At 36.5% G+C, this 14961-nt stretch overlaps 1 pseudogene; it reads left to right on the top strand.

Annotated features, from left to right (window-relative positions):
* The first annotated feature begins 666 nt into the window (after positions 1 to 666).
* LOC144378578 (large ribosomal subunit protein uL13 pseudogene) lies at positions 667 to 1808 on the top strand (annotated as a pseudogene).
* Positions 1809 to 14961: the final 13153 nt, after the last annotated feature.

Here is a 14961-nt window from a genome sequence, read left to right as displayed (position 1 = left end):
CACTGAAAAAGCTGACATGGGCTTCCCTTCCATCCTGTCACTCTGGCACTGATTTGACTTCTTCCATTTTTTAAAGACCCTGTGATTCCATTGGACCCACCCAGATAACACAGGATAAACTCCTTCTCTTAAGGAAGTGACTGCCAAGTTCAAGTCCATCAGCTACCTTAATTCTTCATTGCCATATGAGGTAACATGCTCACAAGTTTTGGGAATTAAAATGTGGACGTCTCAGGGCTGGGATGTATCTCAGCACCACATATGAACAAAGATGTTGTGTCTGCAGAAAACTAAAAAAAAAAAAAAAAAAAAAAAAAAAAAAATTAAAAAATTTCTCTCTCTCTTTAAAAAAAAAATGTGGATGTCTCTGAAAATCCATTATTCTGCCTATGCTAGTTTCCAAAACATTTTTGTGCAATCCTAGATCCACCAAAATAAATTCTACAAAGATGTTTAATTAGAAGAAACTCTGCTTCTAGGACCTTGACTTCTCGTATGTTTGATAACTTTAAAAAAAATCATTTGTGGCCATATCAGATAGCATCTTCTACCTCACACTCCAATATTAGAAAATGTGGATTTCTGTTGTTATGCTGATATTTTTATGTTAAAATCCTGTTTAAAAAAAGGTGAATTAAGATGTGATCTTTAGTAGAAGAATTCAACTGTTAACATCTCCACATGCTTTCCCAGGCGGCTGCCCAAGATGGCGGAGGGGTCCTAGTGCTGGATGGTCGAGGCCATCTCCTGGGCCGCCTGGCGGCCATTGTGGCCAAACAGGTACTGCTGGGCCGCAAGGTGGTGGTTGTGCGCTGCGAGGGCATCAGCATTTCTGGAAATTTCTACAGAAACAAGTTGAAGTACCTGGCCTATCCTCCGCAAGAGGATGAATCCCAACCCATCCCGAGGCCCGTACCACTTCCGGGCGCCCAGTGGCATCTTCCGGAGGACTGTAGGAGGCATGCTGCCCCACAAGACCAAACGAGGCCAGGCTGCCCTGGACCGCCTCCAGGTGTTTGATGGGATTCCACCACCCTACGACAAGAAAAAGCGGAGGGTGGTTCCTGCTGCCCTGAAGGTTGTGCGACTGAAGCCAACAGGAAAGTTTGCCTACCTCAGGCGCCTGGCTCATGAGGTCGGCTGGAAGTACCAGGCAGTGACAGCCACCCTGGAGGAGAAGAGAAAAGAGAAAGCCAAGATCCATTACCGGAAGTAAAAACAGCTTATGAGGCTACGAAAACAGGCAGAAAAGAATGTGGAGAAGAAAATTAACAAGTTCACAGAGGTCCTCAGGATCGATGGACTCCTGGTCGGAGCCCAATAAAGACTGTTTATGCCTCATGTGTGGCCTGGCCTGCCCTTCCTCCATCGCCACCCTGGGATATGGGGGACCCAGTACAGCTCTCTGGGTTCCACAGGCAGCTTGGGACCTGGAAAGCTGACACAGAGAAGGGCCTTAGCCTTGGTCTCTGCTTCTGTTTCAGAAGGTTTCTTAAGAGTTGTATGGTCAGAATTTATGACCTGCTTATTCATGAATTAAAAAAAAATGATAGAACTACCAGTTACTTGCAGTATTTAAAAAAAAAAATGAGCTGGAACACTAAGGGAGGGGGGGTCTCCTTGGCTACAGGGGCACCCACCTGTCTTAACCATGTGGCCATCCTATACTCTGTAGCTGACAGAATGGGAGAGTATCTGCTGAAGTGGGCCAAGTTTTAGAGGTGCAAAGACTGGAAAATGCACTGCCCCTTTCCTTAACTCTGTTTTGTGATCAAAAGCAAATAAATTATTTTTGAAGAAAAAAAAAACCATCTCCACATTGTTAATTTAATATGTATTCCTTTGTAAGCCAGGGAAAATAAAATTGTAATGGATTTATTCAGGGTCTGGTTCATGTCCTTTCCGGGAAAAGACTTTGGAATAACCTAAGAAGTACACTGGGAAATTTCTTGTGGGTCTGTGGATTGCTGTTCCCAGAAGTGATGCTGCACAGTAGACACAGCATCCAAAGAGGGAGGCAAAAGTGCCCATTAGTCTGGATTTATTTGTAATCGCCTTGATCATGACTCAGGGTGAAATCTTGAAATGAATCATCATCTCATGTTGTCACCTTGGAAAAAAGAAAAAAGAAAAGTATCTAAGCAGAAAAACACACTGTAGTTGCAGTAGAAATGGATCATAGCCATTGAACACTTCTCAAAATGCCCAATGTTAGTTTGGCCATGAACGTAAAAGGGATCCATGTTAATCTCAATCCTTCTTCCCTTTCTTGCCTTTTTCTCAAACATATTTCTCTTGAGTATAGTGGTCCCCTGCACCAGTGGGGGATGAAGAGGACAAGAAAGTACAAAAGCAGGGCATGTCTTATTTAATTCACTACCTCAACATTATTGGCCTTTACATATGATTCCTGGTTACATCCACTATGGTCTGAAGAATGCTGCTAGAACGTACAATTTTGGAAGTCCTTAGGAAACATTTTTTTAAAAGGCAATTTAAATACTCCTCACGTACAGTTAATATATGACTTATTTTGAACCCCATTCCTCCCTTCCTTAATTATATTTGTCATTTTCTTCCTGTGAATATTTTTTTAAAAAATGTACAGGAAAGAGTATACAGGAAAGGAGATGGGTCACACATTAATGAAATCCCAAGGTCTCATTTTCCTACCAACACACACATCTTTCTGAACTAGTTGAATAAACAATATTGAGAACATTACTTTGTATTTGTAGACTGTGACACTAAAAGCTCTGGATTTAACCTGGGCTATCCTAAACACATTTCCTCGTCTAAGCAGAGTTCCATAAATAGCTTATTTTAATCCTTTATTCCTTAAAAGAGTCTTTCATGTTAGTGAAAGAGAGCCAGAGAAATTCACCAACTTACTGTTTTCACCAAAGATAATAATAATCATTAACATTTTCTCAGTGATTTATAATATAGAGAGCCCTTTCACGTGCATTATTTCACTGGATTCTTATGAAAACCTCACAAAATAAAATGGAAAGATGTAGCAAATCAAACCTCAGAAACAGGACTGCTGCCTCCAAATTCCATGATTTTTTGGTTCTATCATGCTTAAGTTGATGGTTTTTCCTCTTATGTGTCCCCTTGCCTTTGAGTACTGGTCATCTTGAGTACTTTCTCCACCACACCTAACTCCATTCAGATTCTTCTACCATACTTAGTACGTACAAGCCCTTGAGTGTCTCAGCATGCTGGCTACCTATCTCAGTTACTCTGCTGTTTCTGACATAGTATCAATCACTGATTCTCTTATTATTTAGCTTTCTGCCTACTTTTATTGTACATGTATGTGTGCACTTGTGTCTGTTATCAGAATGAACTATACCTACCTGCTTCAATGTAATTGTGTGCAGGGTGAGACCTCCAACATCAGTCATAATATTCTTTCCCAGGGTAGAAGTTCAAATACTCCTTGAGTGAACAAACACATACATGAAGACCATGGATGAATGTAGTCATGGATCAAAATATTCTATGCACCAAAAGGCTCTGAAATTTATTAGGAATCCCTTAAAATCACTTTAAGAATTAAACCATAACGGAGGCATTTAGTAATGATGCAGGGTCTTTGAAGAATTTGGGAGTAAGAATTCCCCCACACTTCTCAAGCTGTATCATATAAGTATTTATATTGTAGCCTTTTGCACCACAGTGTCCTTAAAACTTATACTTCTTCACCAATTTGTATTTAAAAAACAGTCATGCTCTAATTCTCAAAGATTTAAGAGTTTCTCTTTGCCAATGTAACATATATCATTAACAGGAAAGTTACCTGTAAATGGTAAGAATACAGGACTAGAATACAGGTGGCAATGTTAGTTTCTCACTAATTTTCTGTTTGGTTTTGATTTTTCCAGGGTAGTCATTTAACTTCTTTGATTTTTGTGATCTTTATCATTTTAATGAAGTAAATAAAATTTAACCAGGTAAAGCACAATAGCAAAAATAGTTGTAAGGTAGAAAATGCCTGTTGAAATATGATAGTGTTTTGGACCTATGGAAATAAAAAATTGAATATATGTATTTTATTTTATAATGATGTACATTTAAGAAAGATTTTTATTACCATTATGTAACAAAATATTAATTTATTTCATCTGATAATTTTAATATCTAGATATCAAAATATTAAACAGCTTATCATTAGGGCCATATTTAATACTGCATAGTAGCAACATTAAACAATTCTAAATGAGTAATAAGAGCCCAGATAAGTGACTAAATAGATTATTTACATAATGAAACATGAGTTGTTAAAAGTTGTTCCTGTATTATGTAATGAAGTAGAAACATTTCTATTCAAGGAATATAAATCATTAAATATTCGATATAAAATTTTAATAATTTATATTTGCATTTTATAACAATGTGCTTAGATAGGACTACTCACCTAACAATGGAGCAAAATGAAAGTAACATTTTTGAAATAAATATTTTCTTGAACTTTAAGTTTAGCATCATAATTTTATACAAACTTGATGCCAATCTAATAGGTATATCAACAAGATATTTTTAAAGGCAGATGCAAGATAAACTTCATGACCCCTTTTTGTGAGAATGATTTAATTATCTCATCTTATTTCTACATTCCTATGCTAATAAGAAATAAAGTGAAAAATTCACCCATGAAACTAATTGGGACAATCTAGATGAATTTTCAAAAGCCTTATTTAGTTTTCATCCTTTGACAGCTATGATAGATTTATGAAATAAAATTATATGTTCTGATACCAATTTGGGAAAATATAAAGTAAAAAATATAAATTGTATATTCTATAAATGCCACCACATTTTCTATTGTGTGATAAATATTATGATGTAAGCCATCAACCACTTTTCCCCTTGTTTTTATACCTATGTCTATGTTTTAAAGGAAATAATCTAGTTACTCAGAACTCATTACCTCATCTTGAAAAAATACTATTTTTAAATAGACCTATAGTCCAATGACCAAAGAAAGCTTTTCAGACATGAAGTCGAGGGTAAACACAAGCAAACCTCAGACAAGACCTGGTCTAGTTTGCAAAAAGGAATCGTTGAGGTGGCTGTTTTTAAACTTCATTAACTCTCATTTTCCATCTGACCAGAAATGCCACAGTTCCTGAGGGCTATTCCCTGTGGTATCTGCCTAAGTCACCAACCCTCACACAACTTGGGAGTTGCCAGAGTGGCTTTCCTTCATGTTGCTGGCTGAACACAATGTGGTACTTGACCACAAGTGCAGTTTTCTACAGAACCAAACCCGAGAATTTCATTTCATTTCCTAATTTAGTCCATCTGTTGAAATGGAGGGGTGCATGGATGGATGGATAGATGGATTCTCTTTCTCTCCCCCTTCCTTCCTTTTCCCAGTCTTTCCTTATCTTTCCCTCTGCTGAGGGCCATTACCAAGTAGGAATGACGCATCGAAATTTCCTTGCCAAGCGTACCCCATGCTGCTTAGAGGACATTTGATGGGACATTGCATGCATGCTTTAATGAGGTGACCTTGCTCAAGGACCTAGGCAGATCCGGGTTTAGAGCTGATCAGGTTTGAGGAAGTAACCGGCTCCTTGAGTTTAAGGCGTTGCCAGTTTAAGATAATGGGTTTTAGGGAAGTTGGAAGTTGAAGATTATTGCTGGGATTAGGGTGTTCCTGCTGCTTGTTCCCGTTGAGTTCTCGTGAGATAAAAATGGGATTTGGCGATAGCCTCGTGGAGTAGGTGAATTGTGCGTGGAGACGGCAGAACGCGTTTGCCCCTGGACCTGTGTGGAGGCGGTGTGAGAGCGGGAATAAAGAATTGCTGTTTGAACCTACAAAGCTGTGAGTGCCTCGTGATTCTGGTGCCAAGCCAAGCATTGACCTTGGCATCCCTCCTTCCTCCCTCCATCCCTCCCTGCCCTCTATTTCCCTCTTTCCTTTCATCACTCTTTGGACTCTGGTAGCAACATGGAATTAATCTTGATGAAAGGACAAATTTTCATTACTAAAAGTGCTAACCGCACACGGACTCCATGGTGCAAGTATGTGTGGATATTTACAGGAAGTCAAGACCACGCTAAATGTACTGGTACTGTAACCTTGAACTTGCTCCCCCTCAAGTATCCAGATCCCTCCCTCCATTTCCTCTCTTGGAACCCAAGTGATAAAATGTTCCTTTAACCCTACTTTAGCCCCCATCACTCCAAAATAAGGGTAAGGAGCTAAATAAAAGCAGATGGTTTGCACGGTTTTTAATAATTCCAAATCTTCTGAATAATTATGACGGTGAGTATGGTGATTTATCAAATAGTTTCCTTTGTTCAATAATTCATTTACATTATCATTCATTCATTTAATAAAGTAGCAAATTTGGAATGCCCAGTGGTGTGTCTAGAATCACTCTATGTTGTGGGAATGCAACTAACAAGACAGAAAGTGTCTCTGCTTTTAAGGAGCTTATGCATTTGGGAGAAGAAAGTTAATAAATCAGTAAGTAGGCAATATGATCTCCGAAACTAATAATTGCTATGAGAAATAAAATATAATAGGATTTAAACATTGGAAAGTGACAAGTATCTATGTTGTTTTATAAATGGCTGCCAAGGAAATGACAGGTGTCCCTGACAGAGAAAGCAGTAAGTACAAATGTCCTGAGGTATGTCAAGCTTGGCATGGTAGTAGGATGACTTAAGTGCAAACTTTTGGACACAGAAATGATCCCCTACAGCCACAGCATTTACATTGTCTAAATATCATGGGAAGCCCTTGAGTGTTGGTTCATAGCATGGAGTGATATGATCCATTTTTATAAAAGAACTGAGGCTGCTGGGTGGATAAGTGGGGTTGTAAGAGGGGTGTGGAAAATCATTGCTTATTTCAGAGCCCAGGTGAGAGATCATGGTGTTGGATCGGGTGGTAGAGGCTGAGATGTATCATAAAGACACACAATGAGGATATGTTCTGGGTGTTATGTCAATAGCATTAACTGAGGGATTATCAGAAATGCTTCCTAGATTTTGGATGAATGAATAAATGGTGTGCATTATATAGATAAGTGGGAACTTATGCTCATTTCTACAACTCCAAAACAATTAAAATCTTACTATAATCTCTTATGCAAACAAAGCTAATAATGTTAACAGTGATTAGAAGAAAATAGAGTTTAAAACCAGGTATATTCATTAGTTTTTAAAAATGCATAAGAAAAGATAAATTCATTCCTTCTGTTTAAAATTCAGGAGGCTTATTAGCAATATTATTATTATATTCCTTGTCGATGTCAAAAGATGTGTTCCCCTCATATTGATATTTATTTCTTCTTTCAGTTAGTTAACAAATATTTAATGATTGTCTACTATAATCCAGGTCCTGGGAAAAATAGCATAAAGAAGCACATAGATATTGTCAAAAGTTTTTTTTCTATTAAATATCATCTATTTTTTCCATGTTCTTTTGAACTTTATTGCCGTGAAGAAGATGAAACAGTTGTAATTACTTTTCTTTCACACAAAGTCTCCTAGTGTTATTTTTTCCACATGATACTTGTGTGGAAAAAGTATTATTTTTAAATAATAAATGTTACTTATTATGGGGAAGGAGGATAGTAGAGGATAGGAAAGGCAGCAGAACACATCAGACACTAGTATGGCAATATATAAAACAGTGGATGTGTAACCGATGTGATTCTGCAATCTGTATACAACGTAAAAATGGGAGTTCATAACCCACTTGAATCTAATGTATGAAATACGATATGTCAAGAGCTATGCAATGTTTTGAACAACCAATAATAAAAATTTAAAAATGTTACTTATTATTAATTTAATAGTTAAAAGTATTAAACAATATTAAATAGTTTAAAAAGCATAATTTATTATTTTAATAATTATTATCATTAAAATAATATTTTTTAAAAAAATTACTTTCATGTTTGACCTTCAAGTAGTTTACCAGGTTTTATTATTATTATTATTATTATTTTGCTTTTTCTTTGGCTTGTATTCAGGTTGCAGATTCAAAATTTCAACTCAAAGAATGTTTCCGCCATTTTGCCTTTGATTGATGTATTCTGCACTTTTTGGAATACTTCGTTTCTAAAGAACACCAATTAGCCATAGCATGGATTCCTCTTCACTTTTATTTGTCATCTCATTGAATTAATTATCTCTTTCTTTTTTACTTTTGGTTGCCTCAGTGGTTAACCAAAAACAATAAAACAACAACATCGATGATTTGAATTTCTCTTCTCATATTCATTTTCATTTAAACAACCTCGTTTCCCTCTTTCTCACTATTTCATACACTACATATTCACTACTAATTTAAAATAGAAGGTAAGACTTTCAAAATTTATGCACCCTGAAAAATGCTTTTTAACACAATGCTTTCTTTTCACAATTTCAGTCTTTACTTTCTGTTACAGAATTTTTTTTTTTTCTGTACAAAGTTTAATGCTGTTTTTGAAATGTTATCTCATCTCTACGTGAGTTCTGTCCAGGTTGGCATTTTGCCCATTAACAAAATTTTGACATTCTTTTTGGCTTTCTTTCAGCTTTTAAAGAACAATTGTTTTAGATATTAAGGAGGAGAACAAAGTAGTGTGCAATGTTTGGGGTTTTTTTTTTGTAATATTTTCTTGAATATGTATGTGCTGACTAATGAGGAAGTTTTTGTCTTGGCCAACACAGTAAAAGGGATGTTTAAGAAATAGCTCCATTATACACAATTTTTTTGTCTTCTAGGAAATATAAAAAAAAAAGTTTATAGAAGTTGTTCTAGGATGAATTGCCTTCCTATATCAAATTTGACATCATTACATATGGAATACTATCTTTTATCCAGTTTTATATGTACTTTTGGAAACTCTGATCCTAAAGTTAGTACCAAAAATGTTAACTGGAAACACAGGAGGAAATTTTAAAATTTTGCTATTCCACAAGTTGATTTTAGCTAAATTAGTTATTTTTAGCCACATTAATTTAATTTAATTAACTTAGTTTTGGTTTCCTCACTCTAACAAAAGAATTATATTTTAGTAGTAAGATGATTCAGTGGGAAGTATGGATGAAAGACTGTTACATTCTTTCCATGTTTCTTCCCAATTGCAAGAAAATTCTGTTCCATGGCCTCTCCAGTCCTTTTCTGTGTCTGAGATGTTTAGGGGAATATGCTGGGGACAATGGCAGGGCATTCATCAATAACTAACTTACTATCCTGCTGAAAACAGGTCACTTCTGGGAAGGATCCTCCCACAAATTAATACTACCTCTTTCATATTGTATATATAGCTGCACTTCATCTAGGACTTTGCCTTCTCATTAGGGATTTCTTTTTGTAGCCTTCCTCTGGCAAAAGTAGATGTCCTGATTAAAACTCATCAATATAATGCGAGGCAAAGTGAGGAATGTCTTTCAGAGGCTTAGGAGTATATGAGATGGGGTCTTATTATTTTGTAACTCTCATCTGCCAGCTGAATTCAAAGAAAGTCAAGACTCTCAGGAAAGTAGAGCCAAAAGTTAGAAAACTTCTGGGTCCCTGTCTTATTACAAGAAGGAACTTGTGTATCAACCAGGAATATCTATATTGAAATGTTGGAATTTGCTTTTATTATGTTCAATTAAAGGAAGAAATCTTCCTCCCCAGCCCCAAAGCAGCCATTATCATTTTAACTAAAACTTGTATATGTTTGGTGTCTCATTTAGAAGGTGGAGAAGGTCAGATCTAATGTTACCAACTTTACAGTGGCTCTCAAAAATATCTCAGAACAGGATGCAATGAGAAGTTCACTGCCCTTCAATTGTCCAACCATTTTGAGTTGCCATTTCTTTAATGAACACACACACACACACACACACACACACACACACACACACATGGATTGAATACCTCATCCTACATGAGTGCTAGAATTTTATGAAATCCCCTCACTCTGTGTATCTAAGAATCCATATGAAAGGGAATTTTAAGGACTACTTCCATTTGTGTTGTTTCTTTCAACATGAACTTCTTCACAAGCTCTCTTTGGTCTTTTGGTAAAAATTATTCAATACTGTATTGAATATTATTGCTGTATCAATATTATTGATACAGCAATCTGTATACGGGGTAAAGTTGGGAGTTCATAACCCACTTGAATCAAACTGTGAAAGATGATGTATTAAGAACTGCGTAATGTTTTGAACGACCAACAATAAAAAAATAAATAAAATAAAATAAAATAAAATATTATATACACATAGAAAAAAAAATTATTCAATACTACTTGAAGAATTAAGTCTACCTTATACACGAGATGGATTCTTTTCTTAAGTCTGCAAAGAACAGAGAATGCTTAGATTTAGTACAAAAGCTATCATAACATGTGTGTTAGAGTCCATTATCATAAGAAATATCTTAGATAAGTCAACATAAGAAGAGGAAAGGTTTACTTTCACTCACAGATTTAGAGATTTTGGCTAATAGGTTTGGAAGCCCATTGCTTTGGGTCTGTATTAGCACAGTAAATTCTGGTTTGAGTACACAGTGGCAGAGGAAACTAATTCAACTCATGGCTGGGTGTATAAAGGGAATAAAAGGAAGAAGCAGGGTACCATGTCCTTCAAGGTCATGCATGCAATGACTGGAAAACCTTTCTGTTACAGTGCAGGCCTTCATGCATGGTTCCCCCGATATACTTAGACCATCATCACATTCTCCCTCAGCTGTTAAACATGACCAGCATAAGCCATAGTATCTCATGGCACTATTGACATTTCTAGCAAAATCTCTTTAAAATACTTATTTATTGTCTTTTTCTTAGCCTAATTACAATGGTATTCATGAAGTAGCAATGAGATTCCACATGTGAATACATTAATAAACCCTGTAGAATACAGGGTAGCAATGGTAGTAGTATTGTTATTATTGATGCTGAAAAACCAAGAGAACAGATATTTTCAAAAGCCAAAACCATACCAGCTCCATCCATATTGTCTCAAAGGACAGCATTTCATTCCTTTTATGGCTGAATAGTATTCCATTGCTTATATGTAAACAAATAGAATTTGAGATCATAAATAGTATAAGCCAGGCACAGAAAGGCAAGTACCATATGATTTCACTCAAATGTGGGTTATAAAATGGTTACTGACACAGAAATCGGAAGAATGGTGGTTATCAGAGGCTGGGGCTAGCAGATGGAAGAATGATGGCGAGAGGCTGATGGATGAGCATGAAGTTGTAGGTAGACCAGAGAAAAAGTTCTGGTGTGCTATCGCACAACAAGTGTCTATAGATAACAATGATGTACTAAATTTTTGAAAAAGCTGAAAGAAATAATTTTGGATGTTTTTTACCATAAGGAAGCACTATTTGAGGAAACAGACATACTTTACCTGATAAACTTTGCAAAATGGATTCATGTACCAAACTGCACATTAGTCCATTAATATGTACAGTTTCCATGTTTCTGTGTATTAGCTAAAAATATATATTAAAGTGGACCAAATGTTAAGGGATATTTGCAGCCTACAAAAATACTGTTTTCTGCATTTGTACCTGATTTCCAGCTTTTTCCAAATAAGGTCAAAGGCACACTTTATGCAAAGGGATTTAGAAGAAGAAACTAGCATCTGGAGATATGGGAGAAACTGTAGATTCTGTGAGGGTGACAATAGCTTTTAAGCTTGGATTAAATCAGACAGCCTACTCAAACAGAGTTTTTGGCATTAACTTTCCTTCCAGAAATCGATTAACTCTTTTAACATTCTTTCAAAAATATAACTCTTGTGTGTTTATTAATGGGAGTCGATGAAGCTAGAAAGGAATGTCTTTAAAAAATCCACCTAGCAATCTGGGTAGTGTGAGAAGAGTCTTGGGCAAAATAACAGCATCCAGAAACATCTGGCCCCCTAAGCTTTGTTTATCATTTCCTGGACCTCAGTAAAAGCTTTGTCCTGTGATTTGTAGGTGGCCTGGTGTTTGTTAAAGTGCTCCAGATGTTTTTTTCCTAAGTCAGGACAGCAGCAGGAAATTTGTTTGGCATTATAATTTTTAATCATGAACCTGTACTTCATACTTTCGTCTTTCATTTCCTCTCAGAGCCTTCTTAGATATTGTCATTTATTTGTTGTAAAACTTATGAAATAAAATCTCACTTTCACATTCCAAAGTTATCTACTAGGAGGAACAAAATATACATATTTCATTTTTAGTTTCCCCAGACCTAACATAATTCTTGTCATATTCTAAGTTCTCAACAAATACATATGAATGAATAAAATAAAGAAGTGGTCAATCAATGAAGATTTTATTTTCTATCATATAAGCTTGCTACGATTGTAACAGCTTAACCCCATCTTCCACAACGCATATGTGCCTGGTTTTGTGAAAAGAAGAGAAAAAGTAAATAATTTTACTCACTTTTTTTTTTTTTTTTTTTTTTACATTTTTCTCAAATCAGTGTCAGCTTCAGTGGTCATGTGGGTTCTTCGTGAACTAATGATTAATGGAGGTTATTAAAGAATTTTCTGGAGTTGTTCTGTGTTAGGAATTCATGGAGAAGGGCCTTCGCTGTAGAATTGCTACGTGTGTCCAAGGTTCTTTAGTTCAACGTGTTGGTACAGTGCCTGAGGTCTGCTGGGACCACATGCAGTTTCAGGACTATGCTTTCTTTATTGTTCAGGACTGTTTATTTATAACTGTCAAACCACTAGCATGTTATCAACCCACAGTCAAGGCAGGCACCAAGCAAACTTTTATTAATGTGAACTTTTGAGTGAAGTAGAAATTACAGTTGTTTTTATACAAGTTTAAACTCATAAGAGAAAACAAAGGAATGTTTGAAAAAACAATAAAATCCTCTCTTGAGAGGTTTTTCTTTCTTAGTGTCGTCCAAGCGAGATCTGTTTTGGAAATGCTGACAGAATCACAGCAAAGGCATCCAGAGGAAAATATATACTGCGTTTATTTATCTTAGAAACCACGAGAACATTGCAAAAGACCAGAATTGGCCCTGTAAAATGTGTTACTAACATGTACAGTATGACTGCTTAGTTTGGATAAGGTTGAGTCCGTTCTTTGCTGATAAAGACGGACCACAATCTTTATTCTGGCATCTTCAGAATTTGTGTCTGTAGCAACGTCCCAAATCTAAGTTGACCCTGAGAGCTCCACAGGGAAATTGCATGTGTATCTCAAAAGAAAACACATTTGGAACCAAATTTTCAATTTCCCGTCTTTTCAACTCAACCTCCTCAGTCTTCCATCTTATTACGGTGATTTCATCCTTCCAGAGGCTCAGGCCAAAATTCTCGGAGTCATCTCTGCCTCTATTCTTTCTCTGTCATACCCATTATGATAACTCAGCCATCCCTCTCCTATCTTTAAAACAGATCTGTGTTCTGATCCCTTCTCAACACTCTGTAATGCTCACCCAGGTCAAAGCTACCATATCTCCCTGCTTGTGTATTTCAGTAGCAACATGAACATTGTTTTTTGGCCTGTTCCTGTCCCTCTGCAGTTTAGCAGGCAGAGCTTCCTTTCAAAGACAATCCATTCAAGTCATTCCTCTGCTGAATCTTCTTCCAAAGCTTTCCATCTTGCTCAATGTGAAAGCCCATCTTTACAACTGGCTGAGAAGTCCTACAGGATTCAGTTCCCTTAACTTCTCTGACGTGGGGTCATATCTTTCTTTATTCACTGTGCTTTGCTCACATTTTCCTCTCTGTTTTTATTAGAACATGACATGCATTGTCTTAACTTAGACTCCCTTTTCTTAACTTGCTTCCATCTGACCATCATATCTCTGCTGAAATGTCATTGTGATTACAAGGCTCTTTTCCTTATATTATATAAAAGTGGCATGCTTTACCCTCTTGCTTTTATGATTTCCCTCAGTCCTCCTTTACTTCTTTCCACTTTCGTTGCTATGCCTTACAAGGCCTCCTCCCGTTGTGATGTGCTCTGCAAGAGGGTAAGATGTCATCCGTTGCTGTGACTCAGGCTAGTGCAGTGTCAGATACACAGAAGATCATGAATAAATATCATTGAATACATAAAGTAATAAGTGCTGTCAGACATATCAAACCAGGACAGATGAGACGTATTATTTTAATATTTTTATAGTATTTTCAATTGATTTCTGTTATTATGCTTGCACCTGATGATCTGGAAACATTAACTTGGCCTTTGCTATTCCTAGTAGAATAACTGACCTAGAGAGAAAGTCCTCTGACCACCAAGGTCTAACACCTGATTTGAGTGTCATTTACTTAGGAGGCATCTCAACCTGTTTTTTTTTTCTTTCTGTTTGTCTTATCCTGGGGAACACATGGTCTTTCTTCTTTTTCTAGATTATTTAACCCAGTGATGTGGTGCACACTTGTAATCACAGGCGCTCAGGAGGCTGAGGCAGGAAGATCACAAATTCAAAGCCAGTGTCAGCAACTTAGTGAGACCCTGTCTCTAAATAAAATATTAAAAAGGCCTGGTAATGTAGCTCAGGGTTTAAGTATCTCTGAGTTAAATCACCTGTAGCCTGTACCTAATGTGTGTGTGTGTGTGTGTGTGTGTGTGTGTGTGTGTGTGTGCATAATTTAACCTCATCAGAGCTTGTTTTACTTTACAGGATATTTATAGCTGTATGTGATTTTAATGAGTGTTTTCCCTCTCATGATTTCACTTTGTTTTCCATTTGTGGACTGCCATGGACCTGTGACTTGAAGTATTTCTGACAGATGGTGTGATTTAAGACATACCCAGAGCCAATAAAATAAATTCTATACAGAAAATTAAATTTTAAAAGGGTGGGAAGTAAAATGTGGGCAGCAAAGAGAGAAATCATTGTGACATTAACTCAGCGAACTATAATCCCTATGGTGCAGATCAGCATCTGAAGGACAGGGAGGTCTTGTAAAGAGCTCTGTGTATGTGGAAGCAGTCTTGCACCAGAACTGGGTAGAATGGGAAATGACTGCATAAGACAATTA

This window comes from Ictidomys tridecemlineatus, chromosome 6, assembly GCF_052094955.1.
Source record: "Ictidomys tridecemlineatus isolate mIctTri1 chromosome 6, mIctTri1.hap1, whole genome shotgun sequence".
In the NCBI taxonomy this organism is placed as follows: domain Eukaryota; kingdom Metazoa; phylum Chordata; class Mammalia; order Rodentia; family Sciuridae; genus Ictidomys; species Ictidomys tridecemlineatus.
This window is presented reverse-complemented; position numbering and strand designations above follow the sequence as displayed.